The sequence below is a fragment of the Sus scrofa genome, chromosome 1, assembly GCF_000003025.6.
Source record: "Sus scrofa isolate TJ Tabasco breed Duroc chromosome 1, Sscrofa11.1, whole genome shotgun sequence".
Classification (NCBI taxonomy): domain Eukaryota; kingdom Metazoa; phylum Chordata; class Mammalia; order Artiodactyla; family Suidae; genus Sus; species Sus scrofa.
Genome location: NC_010443.5, coordinates 41,715,288 through 41,729,338, shown reverse-complemented (window position 1 = coordinate 41,729,338; position 14,051 = coordinate 41,715,288). Strand labels below are relative to the sequence as shown.

Here is a 14,051-nt window from a genome sequence, read left to right as displayed (position 1 = left end):
CATCTTAATAATGTTTTTTGATCTCTGAGCATGGTGCATCTCTCCCTTTATATAGGTCTTATTAATTTCTCTCTGTGATGTCTGTACTTTTCAGTGAATAAGCCTTGCACATCTTCTGTCAAAGTTGTTCCCATATATTTCATATTTACTTGCATTTATAAGTATTTTAGATTTAATTTCTTCTTGCTCATTAATATATAAATATGATTAACTTTTGTAAACTGGTCTGAGATGTTAAAGCCTTATCAAATTCCATTAATCCCAGGAGTTAATACTCTGTCCTGCTCTTTTTCACTTTGGTCTCTTGGGACTTTTAGGTCTGGGCTCTGTTTTAATTTTCCTGCCCTGGACCACCACCTGGAATGTCTTTCTAAGCAATAGCACTCTCAGGGCCCACTCTCTTTGTCTTTTTGCCTTTTGTTTAATACCCAGTGTCTAAAAATATACTGTTTCATGAACCTTGATCATTTTTGGTTTGTTTCAGGCAGGGAAATAAACATGATCTCTGTAGCTCCACCTTAGTTGGAAGCATGAGTCTACAACATTTACATTTAATAGGATTATTGACTTAATATTTAAGTCTACTGTCTTGCTCCTGTTTTTATTTGTACAATCCATTTCCTTTTTGATATTTTTGTCTTTAGATTAAATGAATGTATTTTTTAATAATTCTATTTTATCTCCTCTGTTGATTTATCAGTTTTAACTCTTTGTTTTGTTGTTTTACTGGCTGATTTAGTGTTTACGGCTGTGATTGAAAACTTTTTCTGTGAAGGGCCAAATAGTACATATATGCTCATTTTCCAGTCCTAAAGACTTTGTCACAACTACTTAGCTCTGCTGCTACAGCATGAATAAAGTTGTAGATAGTAAAAAATGAACATCGGTGTAATTTTATAAAACTATTTGTAAAATTAGGAGATAAGTTGGATACGCCAACATCTGGATTATAGCATAGGGTTTAAACTGAACACCACAATCTGCCTTCAAGTAATCTTATGTCACTTTATATGCAGTATAATAAATCTGAAAAGTATACTTTCCTTTCTCTTCCGTCCAGTAATTTTGCTTTATCTGCCATGCATTTTACAATTATATGTACTAGAAACTCCAGCTTTTGTACATCAGGATAATTTCTGAAATATTTGTTACTTTTAAAATTCAAGATTGATAGTTTTTATCTTTCAGTAATTTAAAAATGTCACCCTAGTGTCTTTTCCTTGCACTTCTTGCTTTTGATAAGAAATGTTGTCACACTTACCTTTGTTACTCTGTATGTGTAATATTTAATATTTTTTAACAATTTGATTGTGATGTGCCTTACTGCAGTTTTAGAAAATATTTCTTGTGCTTGGTTGAAATTTGCCAAGATTTCAGATCTACCAGTATAGAGTTTTGGCCCAGTGGAAAATTTTCCACCCATTTTTTTTTTTTTTTCGTTCCTGTCTCATAGCTCACTGGTGCTCTGTTCACTTTTTGCAGACATTTTTATGTCTATGTTTCATTCTGGATATTGCTTACTGCAATGTCATAAAAGTAACTAAACTTTTCTTTTGTATTGCCTAGTCTGTCATTAATACCACTCAATGTCTTTTTCACCTTAGACCTTGCAGTTTTCTACTCTTAAAGTTTATATTTGATATTTTTTTTATATCTTTCTTCACCCTACCTAAATGTCTGAACATATGTAATACAGCCAAAATAACTATTTTAATGTCATTCACTACTATGTCTCTTCTGGGTTGGTTTTGATGAATTGATTTCTTTTCTATTTTTTGGTCATGCATCCTTGCTCCTTTATATGTCTGGTAAGTTTTGTAGGCAGATCTTAGAATGACTTCCAAAGATCTATGCCTCCATTACTCATGTTCTTGCATATTCCCCTCCCGTTGAGTGTGTGCTAGCATAATAACTAGCTTCTGACAAGTAGAATATGGCAAAAGTGATAGAATGTCACTTCTCTATGAGAGGTTGCACCATCCATCTTACTAGCCAACTCTATTGCCTTCTTAGCTTGCATGCTTTGAAGAAGCAAAATGCAATGTTGTAGAGGCCCATGTGGCAAGAAAATGAGGGCAAGTTCTGATTGATAGACAAGGAGGACCTAAGGCAACCAGTTCAACACTTGCCTGTGGGGTACTGTGTTGAATCCTGCCAATAACTGTGTGAGGTTGAAAATGAATTGATCCCTAGTGGAGACCTAAGATAAAAACAGAGCCTAGCAGATAGATACTTTCTTGGCTTGTTAGAGGTTCTGAAATAGAGTCTCTAGCCAGTCCATGCCCAGATTTTTGATGTACAGAAACTATTTTTAGCCAGTGAATTTGCCACAGTTTGTTACATGGTAATATATCAGTAAGTTTTCATGCTAGAAAATGTGACATTGAATTTGTTATTGTATTCCTGTGAATATTCTTGAACTTGTTCCTGAGATGCTATTAAGTTTCTTAGAAAAAGCTTGATCTTTTTGGCCTTGCTATTGTGATTTGTTGGCCAGAACCGGGGCTGTGCTCAGTCTAGGATTATATACTCACTGGTACAGAGTCAAGACCCTTCTTAGTAGTCTACCAAATGCCTTATGAATCATGAAATTTTTCTGTCTGCCTGGTGGTAAAAGGCATTAATCCTGATACTTTGTGATCACTTTAGGTAGTACTTTCTCCAGCCTCAGGGATTCTCCTCATGAGTATGAGTACCTCAGTACTCAGCTGAATACTTGAGGGTGACTCTCAAGTATTGGATAACTGCTTCATCCAAACTTCATCTCAGATGCACAGACTTTGACACATGCTTTATGGAGTCTCCCAAAGGTCCCCAGAGGGATTGAACTGCAGTTACCAAAGGAATTACTTGCTCATGATGAACATATTGTGTATTTAGCCTTAAAGTCCTCTCTTTTTCAGTTCCCCATTCAAATACCAGCATTTGCTGAGACTGACTCTCAATTTTCACTTAATGGCTAGCATATTTTTATGAGAGAATCTGAGACAAACTCTTTCGTTAGTGTTATGTTATTGTTGTTTTATCCCCAGAAATGATGATTGTATACTCAACCTTTGTGTGTAAGATGTATCACGTGCCTTTTATTTACTCACCATTCTTTTACATATATAAGGCCTTTATTTTAGGATCTCTTTTATCACTTTTCCATACACTATATTCCTTAGATTTTTTTCTTTCAGTTATATTGAGATATAATTAACATATAGCACTATGTAAGTGTAAGGTGTACAACATAATTATTTGACTTACATCATATATAATATGCCACATATATAAGTTTAGTGAGCATTCCTCATCTCATGTAGATACAAAATAAAATAGACAAAAAGCATTTTCCCTGTGTTAAGAGCTCTTAGGATTTATTCTCTTCGTAATGTTCATATATAACATATAGCAGTGTTAATTATATTAATCATGTTGTACATTATATCCCTAGTACTTATTTAACTTATAAATGGGAGTTTGTATCTTGTGACCACCTTCATTCAGTTTCCTCTCTCTACTCTCTGACTCTGAGAACTACAAATCTGATCTCTTTTTCTGAGTTTGTTTTTGAAGTATAATTGACTTATAATATTATGTTAGTTCATGGTGTACAGTGTGATTCAGGAGTTCCCATTGTGGCTCAGTGGGTTAGGAACCCGACTAGTATCCATGAAGATGTGGGTTTGATCCCTGGCCTCACTCAGTGGGTTAAGGATCCAGCACAGCTGTGAGGTGTGGTGTAGGTTGCAGTCATGGCTCAGATCCTGCATTGCTGTGGCTGTGATGTAGGCTGGCAGCTGCAGCTCCGATTGGACCACTAATCTGGGAACTTCCATATGCTGCAGGTGCAGCCCTAAAATTTTTTTAAAAATAGTGATTCAATACTTCTACATTGATGATTACAAAATGATCACATGATGTCTAGTTATCATCTGTCACCATACAAATACATTACAGTTTTATTGACTACAGTCCTACTCCTCCACCTCCTCCTTCTCATTTCATACCCGTGACTCAATTATTTTGTAATTGAAAGGTTGTACCCCGTAATCCCCTTCACCTATTCCACTTGTCTATCCACCCACATTTTATCTATCCTCTATCAATAGACAAAAGTTGCTTCCACATCTTGTTTCATGCTTCAGTGAACATAGAGGTACATCCATCTTTTCAAATTAGTGTTCTTATTTTCTTTATAAAAATACCCAAAAATGGAACTGCTAAACCATATGGCAACGCCAGATCTTGACTCACTGAGCTAGGCCAGGGATTGTTTTTAAGTTTTTGAAGAATCTCCATACTGTTTTCCACTGCATTGGTTGTACCATTTACATTCCCACCAACAGCATACAAGGGTTTCCTGCTTAGATATTTCTTTAGTTTATTTGGTTTGTGGTCAACTTTTTCAGGTTTTTAGGCGGTATTCCTTAAATATAGATTGGTAATACAATGATTAGTTAATAGTTAAATTCTCTCAGGCTTTGAAGATTTTACTCTACTCTTTCGTATCCGACTTTGCTGTTAATAAGTCAACAGTCAGTCTCTTTGTTATTTCTTTGTATATTGTTTATTTTCTCTTGCTGGCAATTAATAGTATCTTCAATCTTTGGTATTCTTCAGTTTCACAATAATATCTTTAGATGAGAAATTATCTCTTTTCTCCTTCCTTTCATTATTATCATTTTTAAAAGTTTCTGCTTAGGAAATGTTGGGCTTCCTGAATATGACAATAAATATCTCTCATCAATTCTGGAACATACTAGAGTTAACTCTTTGGATATTACTTCTTTATGATTCTTCACATCTCTTTCTGTAACTCCAATTATAAGGATGTAAATCTTGATAAAAGGTGCTATAACAAGCAATCATAGGAAATTGGCATTTATTTCCCAGTGTGTATTTTCAGCATTTTTCCTTATGATGCCTCTCAAGAAAAAGTTACTTTATTTTTTAATGCCAGTACAAAGTTAAGTTTCTTCAGTTAGTTTTATCTATATTTTTATCTTCTTAACATTATTATAACTGATTCCATGTCTATTTTGCTATAAAATCTTATTTTATATATTTTTTGTACATAGCACTCTCCTTACTTCATTTTGCTTCAAGTTTTTTTGCTATTCATTTTGGCAGCGCCCACAGCATGTGTGGGTTTCTGGGCCAGGGATTGAGCCTGAACTACAGCAGCAACTTCAGTGACAATACTGGATCCTTGGCCCACTGTGCCACAAAGGAAATAGCCATTTTACTTCAAATTTAATCTTTAACTTGATGTTTTTATATATTTTACCCTATTATCATTGTTTAAATAACTCAAACCAGGAATATCCTGGTAGATCAGTGGGTTGGAGACCAAGCATTGTTACTGCTTGGCTGTAGGTTCCATCCCTGGCCTGGAAACTTCTGCAGACCCTGAGCACAGCCACCACTGCCCCCCACCCCCCACAAAAAAAAAAAAAAAAAAAAAAAAAGGAAAAAAGGGAAAGAGGAAGGAAAGAAGATGAATGATCAGAATTTAGAATTTCTAGGAGTTCCTGTTGTGCTCCCTGGAAACAAACCCCACTAGTATCCATGAGGATGCGGGTACAATCCCTGGCCTAGCTCAGTGGGTCAAGGATCTGGCATTGCCATGAGCTATGGTGGCAGACAGATGTGGCTCAGAATCAGTGTTGCTGTGGCTGTGGTTTAGGCCAGCAGCACCAGCTCGGATTCAGTCTGTAGCCTGGGAACTTCCACATGCTGCAGGTGTGGCCCTAAAAAGCAAAAAAAAAAAAAAAAAAAAAAATTCTAGAATATATGAATAATACCATTTTTTAAAAATCAGAATTAATTTTTCAGATTTAGCAATATTCTAAATGTCTGTGGCTTTACTGTTTATTTGCAATAGACATATTGGGTTAAAATACAAACTTTTTTTTAAAAGGAGATAAATCTAACGTTGTCTTTATATTAAAGCCTCCATTCCTTAGAGATTTACAAGAAAAAATCTTTCTTTAAGACCGCCTTTAAAGCATGCTCCTCTAGAGAGTGTTTTTATTTGCTTCTGCTCGTGGTCTGGAGTACTGACAACTTGGAGCCACTTTCAGCAATGTATTCAGCTTGGAGATTTGGGGATTATACTGGTAGCATGCTTTCAGTCCCAAAACTACATGAGGTAGCCTATGGTCATGAATTTAAGAGAAGATAAACTCTACACATAACATTAAAACTAAGTCAGACAAGTTACCTTAGAGTCTCCTTTCTGGCAACTGTTTGTTCTGATTCATCTTTTTCTCAATATGTGGGCCTTCATGGTTCTGGCTTTCTGCAAGTTTCTGTTTATAAACCTTTCATATCCATACCTTGTGCCTTGCATGATCAGTTAAAATTAAATATTTGGATTATTGGTCACCAAGGTTTACTTTTGTTTGCATAGTTCCTAAAAGAATTTTGAAAAGTTTTAGATTTATGATATCTATTTTTTTTTTGCCCTTTTAGGACCACACATGCACTCCAGTGAGATCTAAAATTTTTCAGCTTAAATTTTAAATGATTTTAAAATGCATAATCCCTTGTGGTTTAATATTGAAAGTTCCAGGTAAAACTCTTACTTCACTCTTTTAAATGCTTTCAATAGAATATCAGCTAATACCTATTATTATCCACATAAAATATTATATTTTAACATTCATAAACCTTACATTGTTTTCTATGCTAAAAGGGTCCCACATGTAACCCCACATGTTGTGCAAAGATTCTGCAATCTATATAGAATATGTTGGCAATATATTTTATTCAGGAGAAGCTAATAAGGCCAAAGTCAGCAAAAAAAGACGTCATGAAACCCTATGCTCCCACTGTCCCATTGAGAGGACAGGGTGCACTGATGGAAATGCAGTATGGATTGTATTCCAGTGGATGAAAATACTCCTCCAGTTTTCTCCTTAAAGCTGTGGCAAAACTGTGAGAATAATCTTATGAGTTCAAGAGTCACAGGAAAATCATGTGCAAACCAACATGTCTGCATTCAAATGAAAACATTTTACAAAAACTATTTGGAATACCAAGTGCGATCACCTGGTAGTCTTAAGGCCAATGGGAAATTGTAGATCCCACTAATGGTGGGAAAGTCACTAGTCCCATTGGAAACTCATTTCTATATAGCCTCTCCTGAGAAAAGAAGGAAAGGATCCAATTTAGCTCATGAACTAAGCAATCATGCATGAGTACCTTGGATTATTTTCAGTCAACAAGGTGCCGTTGTCAGCTCATATCTACACAGCATTTCCTACACAAGAAATTTATTCTATTGTGCTGTATTTTATGCATGAAAATTTTTGTGGCTGCATCATATGTCCCTTCAACTAAATTATATTTATAAATTAAAATTGATTTTTCAATTCCTATAAAGCTCTAAATGTTAACAAGATTTCTTTGTATTAAATTACTATACAATTATTAATAGTATACAATTGATTAAAACATGAAAAATAAAATTTTACTGGAAATGTATTACTTAATGAGATGGATAGGACTCTTAAAAATTAATTCATGTACTCATAGATGAATGTGACTTATTGTGAGAATAAAGCAAGATTCAATGGAAATTAACAGCAAATGAAGAAAGAGTAGATGGGCTACCAGTAAATTCAGGCTTACAAAACAGGAATTAATGATTGTTGGTAAGTATGTTACTTACAGTAGAATTTTCAACATATTCAAAGTAGATTAATATAAAACAAATCAGTTCATACATGCATGAATAACTGGGCATACAATTAGTTGCCTAGTGATAGTGAGCAGATAAGTACCCAAGTAAAATTAATACATGCAAATTTTTCAGTGTCCAACAATTTAATGAAAATGTTCCGCTTATAAGCGTCAATAAATGTTTAACTTATTCTGATAGATGTTTTTGGAATCAAAGACATAACCTTGATATGTCAAAAAAATGAAAAAATTTAACATATTTAAAATCATGCAAAATAAGAGCTGAGGCAGTTTTTTGATTACAGAGACTATGCAGAGATTATTTTGAGTTGTCCTTTTAAAATATTTGTTTTTGAATCTTTTCTTTATTTCCCTTGTTTTTCTTTTTTTCCTTCTCTTTCTTATTTCTTCCTTTTTAAAAAACCCTTTCAGGAGGTTTGTTTATATAGATAGTGTAATGGAATATAATTCAGGTGGCTTAAAATTTTTACTTTTAACTTTTTTGGGGGTAAGAGGAGTGAAAGAATTAGGAAGGGCAGGAGGAGAAACTGGACATGGCAATGCTGCTGCAAACTTTGACCACAGGCATATTCTCAGACATACGAATTTTAGGGAAAAAATACAGATGGAAACTAATGCAAAAATTAATTTATTTAAAGCTCTCTGTGCCCATATCCATTGGAAAGTCCTGGTATAATCTGGAAGCATACAATGCAGTTTAAACACTTTTACTCTGAGTCTCTAAGATCATATGGACAAAAAGCTACAGTGCACTTCAATCTTCATTTAGTGATTTGAGTTTGCACTTTCTTGTCCTTTTGTGGTATCTAAGATTTCCTGAGTTCCTGTTGTGGCTCAGTGGATTAAGAACCCAACATAGAGTCCATGAGGATATAGGTTCGATATCTGGCCTAGCTCAGTGGGTTATGGATCCAGGTGTTGATGTGGCTGAGGCTTAGACCTGAAGCTGCAGCTATGGTTCAATCCCCTAGCCTGGGAACTTCCATATGCTGTTGGTGTGGCCATAAAATGAGAAAAAAAAAAAAAAAAAAAGGATTTCCCTGACTTTCCTACCACACTGGCATGTGAGTGTTCAATAAGAAAATTAATTATGTATGTTTTTTTAAAATTTTTGCATGTTTTTTTTGTCTTTTTTTTTTTTTTTTTTTTCCTTCTATAGGGCCACACCCACAGCATATGGAGGTTCCAAGGCTAGGAGTCCAATCGGAGATGTAGCCACTGGCCTAAGCCAGAGCCACAGCAATGGAAACAGCATCTGCGACCTACAGCTCATGGCAACACCGGATCCTTAACCCACTGAGCAAGGCCAGGGACTGAACCCGCAACCTCATGGTTCCTAGTCGGATTCGTTAACCACTGAGCCACAACAGGAACTCCAAAAATTTGCATTATTTTTAAACTAGAAATTTTTTTTATCTTTTTTTAAAAGGAGAGGAGGCATAATACCTAATATGCCAATATATATTAAACAGAATGCACTTCCCTATTATTTAAAAAGGAAGTTAGGAGTTCCCTTTTGGTGCAGTACATTAAGAACCCAGCATTATTCCTGCAGTGTCTCAGGTCATTGCTATGCATGGGTTTGATCCCTGGCCCAGGAACTCCCACATGCCACAGGTGCAGCCCCCCAAAACAAACAAAGTTAAATATAGAAGTTAATTTTTACTTAGGTTTTAAAAAATTATTATATTTATATTTTCTCAAAATTCTTAAATTGTTTATTAGATATGTTTGAGATTCTTTTTTTCATTTTTAAAAGTTTTCATTGATTTACAAGGCTATAATAACTTCTGCTTGTACAAAAGAGTGATTCAGTTATACATATGCACACATATACATTCTCTTTCAGATTCTTTTCACATGTAGATTATCAGAGAATATTGGGTAGAGTTCCTTGTGCTACACAGCAGGTCTCCATTGGCCAGTCATTCCATATACCACAGTGTGCAAATGGCACCCCTAAACCCCCAGTTCATCCCCAACCCCCACCTGTCCCCTTTGGTAATCATAATTTGTTTTCAAAGTCTGTGAGTCTGTTTCTGTTCTGCAAGTCAGTTCAGAAATTCCTAAGAAAAAGAATTTAGTTATTTAATTAGTCAATGAATTATTAAATAGGTTATTGCTATATGCCCAGCAGTTGTTTAGTTGATAAAATTAAGGTTTTAAACAAGAGAGAAAATATTGGCAAATTTGTGCTAAGTAATAAGGATCTTCAGGCAAATGGCTTTTCAAAGTAACAGAAATTTATTTTTCAAGGTCATTTGGTCATTGAATCTTCTTTGTTTTGTCTTTCTGATGATAATATGAATCTAATGTCTTATTCTTCCTCAAATGGAAGGTGATTAATATAAGTCAGGACTGTTGGTGCAACTTATGAGTATAAAATAGCAGTAACACATAAGAAATAGCTTTCAACTCTGTGACCTTATCAGAGATTCTTGGCACTAAGAAACATGTTTAAGGTACTGTGCTCATGTTCCTGTCTTGTGTGGCTACTGCATTTTAATAAGATTTTTCATCCCAGGCTTAATCAGCTGAGGCACTAAAAATCAAGGGACATGAGTGAATATTGCATCTATTGACCCATAATCACTAATTTGCTTCAGGTGGTATCAGAAATGGCTCAGGCTTTATAACCATGACTCCTATGGTTCTGGTTTAAGGAAATAAGAAATCTATAGGAGAGCATCTTGAGCTAAGAATATCCTTTAGAGATGAGCTGACAAAGGCCTCAATGACACTGAGTTTTTGAGGAAGGTTTCACGAGGGAATTATATTTAGTGGAATTTGGTGCCATTCACCTCTGTGTAACTGTCAGGATCAATAGATAACTAGTCCAATTGGCTGGGTCTCCCTGAGTGATAAGGACTATCAAAGATCTCCAAAGACAATTGAAAATCCAAAAAGATGGATGGTTCTTCACATTTAAGGCAGAAATTGAACTGATCAGAGGTTTTACTTGTGAGCATGGATGAGTGGAGCTCAGAAAATACTGCCCCTCTTTTTAAGTCGATTTTCCCTGTGTGATTTTGCATCAAGGAAGAGCCTGGCTCCCATGTATAGCGTGTGCTTTGTGTTGTTGTTGTTAATTCATTTTATCTTAGAATAAAACTGTTTTAAAATATATGTGCTAGATGTCTACCCTCACACAATTTCCTACACAAAAATCTTTAATACACAGAGGTTGGGTTAAAATTAACCTTCAGTGGCATGAAACTTTAGTTATATAGGACCACAGTATGATAAAAAAAAAAAGTAATTTCCTTTTCAGACTCTAGTTGCTGCCCACCGCAAAGAAACCATGAGAACCATACCTGTAGACAAACTGAGTTGGGTTTATGATTCCTTGCAACATAGCTGCACACCTCATGGAACCTGGGGCACAAAAAAAAAAAAAATGGGTGTTTTGTTTGGCTTTGGTTTTCAGAAGGAGCTTGTTATGGGGATTAGCCTTATGTTAGGTTTTTGGAGGAGGTTTGTGATAGGTGTTTTGGTAAAATGTGGTTTTCTTGTGGATTGGGTAGTGCTAGAAAGAGGGGAAAGTTTGTGGTTAGGCTTTTTCTTTTTCTTTCCCTTTTTCTAAATCACAGAGGTGGAAGAAACAGAGTGAGGCTTTAAAAAAAAAAAAAAAAAAAAGCATCTCCTGAGAGAATTCTCTTCTAGAGCCAGAGACATGTTTGTGTGGCTTTTTCTTGGTGGCGGCGGGGGCGGGGGGTTCAGCGTTACTTTACTGGTGTCAGTGTTTAAATATGCTTACGAAATGGTGTTACTTTTGAATTGTTCCATCATTGTCAGTAAGTTACCTTTGATGATGATCACTCTGAAATTGTTTATGTCTTACTGAAGAACTACCAGATGATGATGGAAACAGATGCATAATATAAACAGTATTAGATAATTCACTGCTACCAACCCCAATGATTAAGGCTCAATTAAAAAGAGTGCAACTGTGTTAAAATATGGATCATGCCATCATCTTCTCCATTTTATAGATAGAGAAAATGAGGTTGAGAGCTATGAGGTATGCCCAAAGTTACACAATATTCAAGGTGGACAGCCTCACTCAAGAATCTGTACTTAACAGTTCGTGCTGCCCCATTTCCCCCAGAATCTGTGATACCTAGATATATGACCTACCAAGTTTTGGTGGAATAGACATTGTGAAAATGGATTTCTTGGAATAAGGCTCAGGATAAAAACTGTTACAATATAAGGTGTAATGTCAGAGTTAAAGAATGAACTATAGGAAAATATAGTTTCCAGAAGCCCAGAAGGCTGAGACAGATACGTTATTCACTAAATCTAGAAAAATTCCTTGAATTTGAACTTGCTAGAACTTAATTTCATTTAAGTAAAAGAGCCCTTAAATGATATAAGCTCCATGTGATCACAGAATAACTGAAATTTCCAGTGCTGATAAGATCCTATAGGGTGAATAATGTCACCAAAATCTGCATATATTTCTGTTTGACTCTTGAGAGTGGAGGGGAATAGGATTTATTTATGCTAAATCTGCCCCTAGATAGTGGTACCGCTCTGTTTCTGATAAAATGATATATATCCTATGTTGATAAATCAATAAACTAATATTTTAATGATTGTATGTTGGCAGGGGAAAGGGGCATGGCATACTCCTTCTTCCCAATCAAAATCCATCTGATCAGAATTAGGAGTCAATGGTCATTCCTGCAAAAAATGTAGTGTGTTGATTAAAATGACCTTGAAAGAACAATGTAAATCAACTATAGTAGAAAAAATAAAAAACCTAAAAAAAATAAAATTAAATGACATTCTGGAAATAGTCATGTGGAAATAAATTGTAGGCTGCACTGAATAATCAGATTAAAGTTAGAAGAAATGAGGAATTTGCTGCACAGGGCATGTGCTTTGACTAAAGGAAAACAGTGGGAATGGAAACGACACTGCAAACAAAATGCAGGAAAATTAATCATGAACTAACACTGGCAAAAAAAAAAAAAAATGAGAAAGAAATCCTCATTGAGTTCAAACAATTAAGTGTTATAGACTATCCAGAGTTAAGAACCTGAAGAAGGAGAAAAAGGAGCTAGTAAAAGAGATGAGGGAAATTGCAATTCAACTAATTCTTTACTCATTAATAAATTCATAAACATTTAATGAGTTCTTACTTTACACCAGGAATACCTCTAGGTGCTGAGGCTGTAGTAGTGATTTAAAAAATTTGTAGTGCTTACATCATGGTTGAAGAAAAAGATAGTTATTATAAATAAGTTAGGTGGTGAAAACTTCAATGAAGTTGGAGGGATAGTGATTTTAAAAAAGATAGCATAAGTGTGTCAGAAAGTAAGAGATTTCATAAACTCTGATTTAATTTAAAATGATTTGGTTTAAGACTCTGAAAGAAATAAAAATTCTTTTAAAATTAACAGATAAATGTCAATTAAGAATTGTAGTTTTGGAGTTCCCATCGTGCGCAGTGGTTAACGAATCCAACTAGGAACCATGAGGTTTGTGGGTTTGATCCCGGCCTTCACTCAGTGGGTTAAGGATCCGGTGGTGCTGTGAGCTGTGGTGTAGGTCACAGATTCAGCTCGGATCCCATATTGCTGTGGCTCTGGTGTAGGCCAGCAGCTACAGCTCCAAATAGATCCCTAGCCTGGGACCCTCCATATGCCGCCGGAGCGGCCCTAGAAAAGGCAAAAAAAGACCAAAAAAAAAACAAAAAAAAATAAAAGAATTGTAGTTTTTATTTATTTTTTATCATTTGTATATATATATTTTTTCTACTGTACAGCATGGTAGTTTTTAAATGAATTAATATGGAACATAAGCCTCCTGACCATGGTACTGCTTCAGGCTGTGGATGTTCCCTTCCATTAGATCAGATTCTCTGGGCCACTAATCCCAATACTTTAATCTCAGAAATTTCATGCTTTTTCTCTAGTGTGTTTTATGAAGCATTCTCGATCATCTCCTTTTAGCTGGGTTCCTCAAAGAGTTTTGGTTTGCATTGAATACAGGTCTGTGATTCTGACAGTCTCTAATTATTTTTATATCTCATCTATTTTGCATTTGCCAACTTTTCCTAAAAGTCAAGGTGCTGTGTGTTCTGCCCAATTTTTTGCCAGTTATATATCTGCAACCTTGAACAAATCATGTAAACACTGTAAATCTATTTTATCATCTGTAAAGAGGGGATAACAGTATTTAACAATATTCTATTTAAAAATCAAATGAGGATGGATGTGGGAAAATGTTTTGTAAACTACAAAATTCAAAGTAAACATAATTATTATTTCTTTTTACAATGTCACCTGCAGTGGTTTGCTAGCACTTCTCAACACTAATGCAATTAAGTAAGATTCATTTAGCTTTTC

General features: G+C 35.1%; 1 long non-coding RNA gene across 13 annotated transcripts in view; it reads right to left on the bottom strand.

The window, feature by feature from the left end:
- LOC106507559 overlaps positions 1–14,051 on the bottom strand; it is a 294,718-nt gene that overhangs the window by 46,143 nt on the left and 234,524 nt on the right. For all 13 annotated transcript variants that reach the window (XR_002343126.1, XR_002343118.1, XR_002343116.1 and 10 more), the window contains one exon: positions 11,010–11,070. This is a non-coding gene — a long non-coding RNA (uncharacterized LOC106507559). The remainder of the gene's footprint in view (positions 1–11,009; positions 11,071–14,051) is intronic.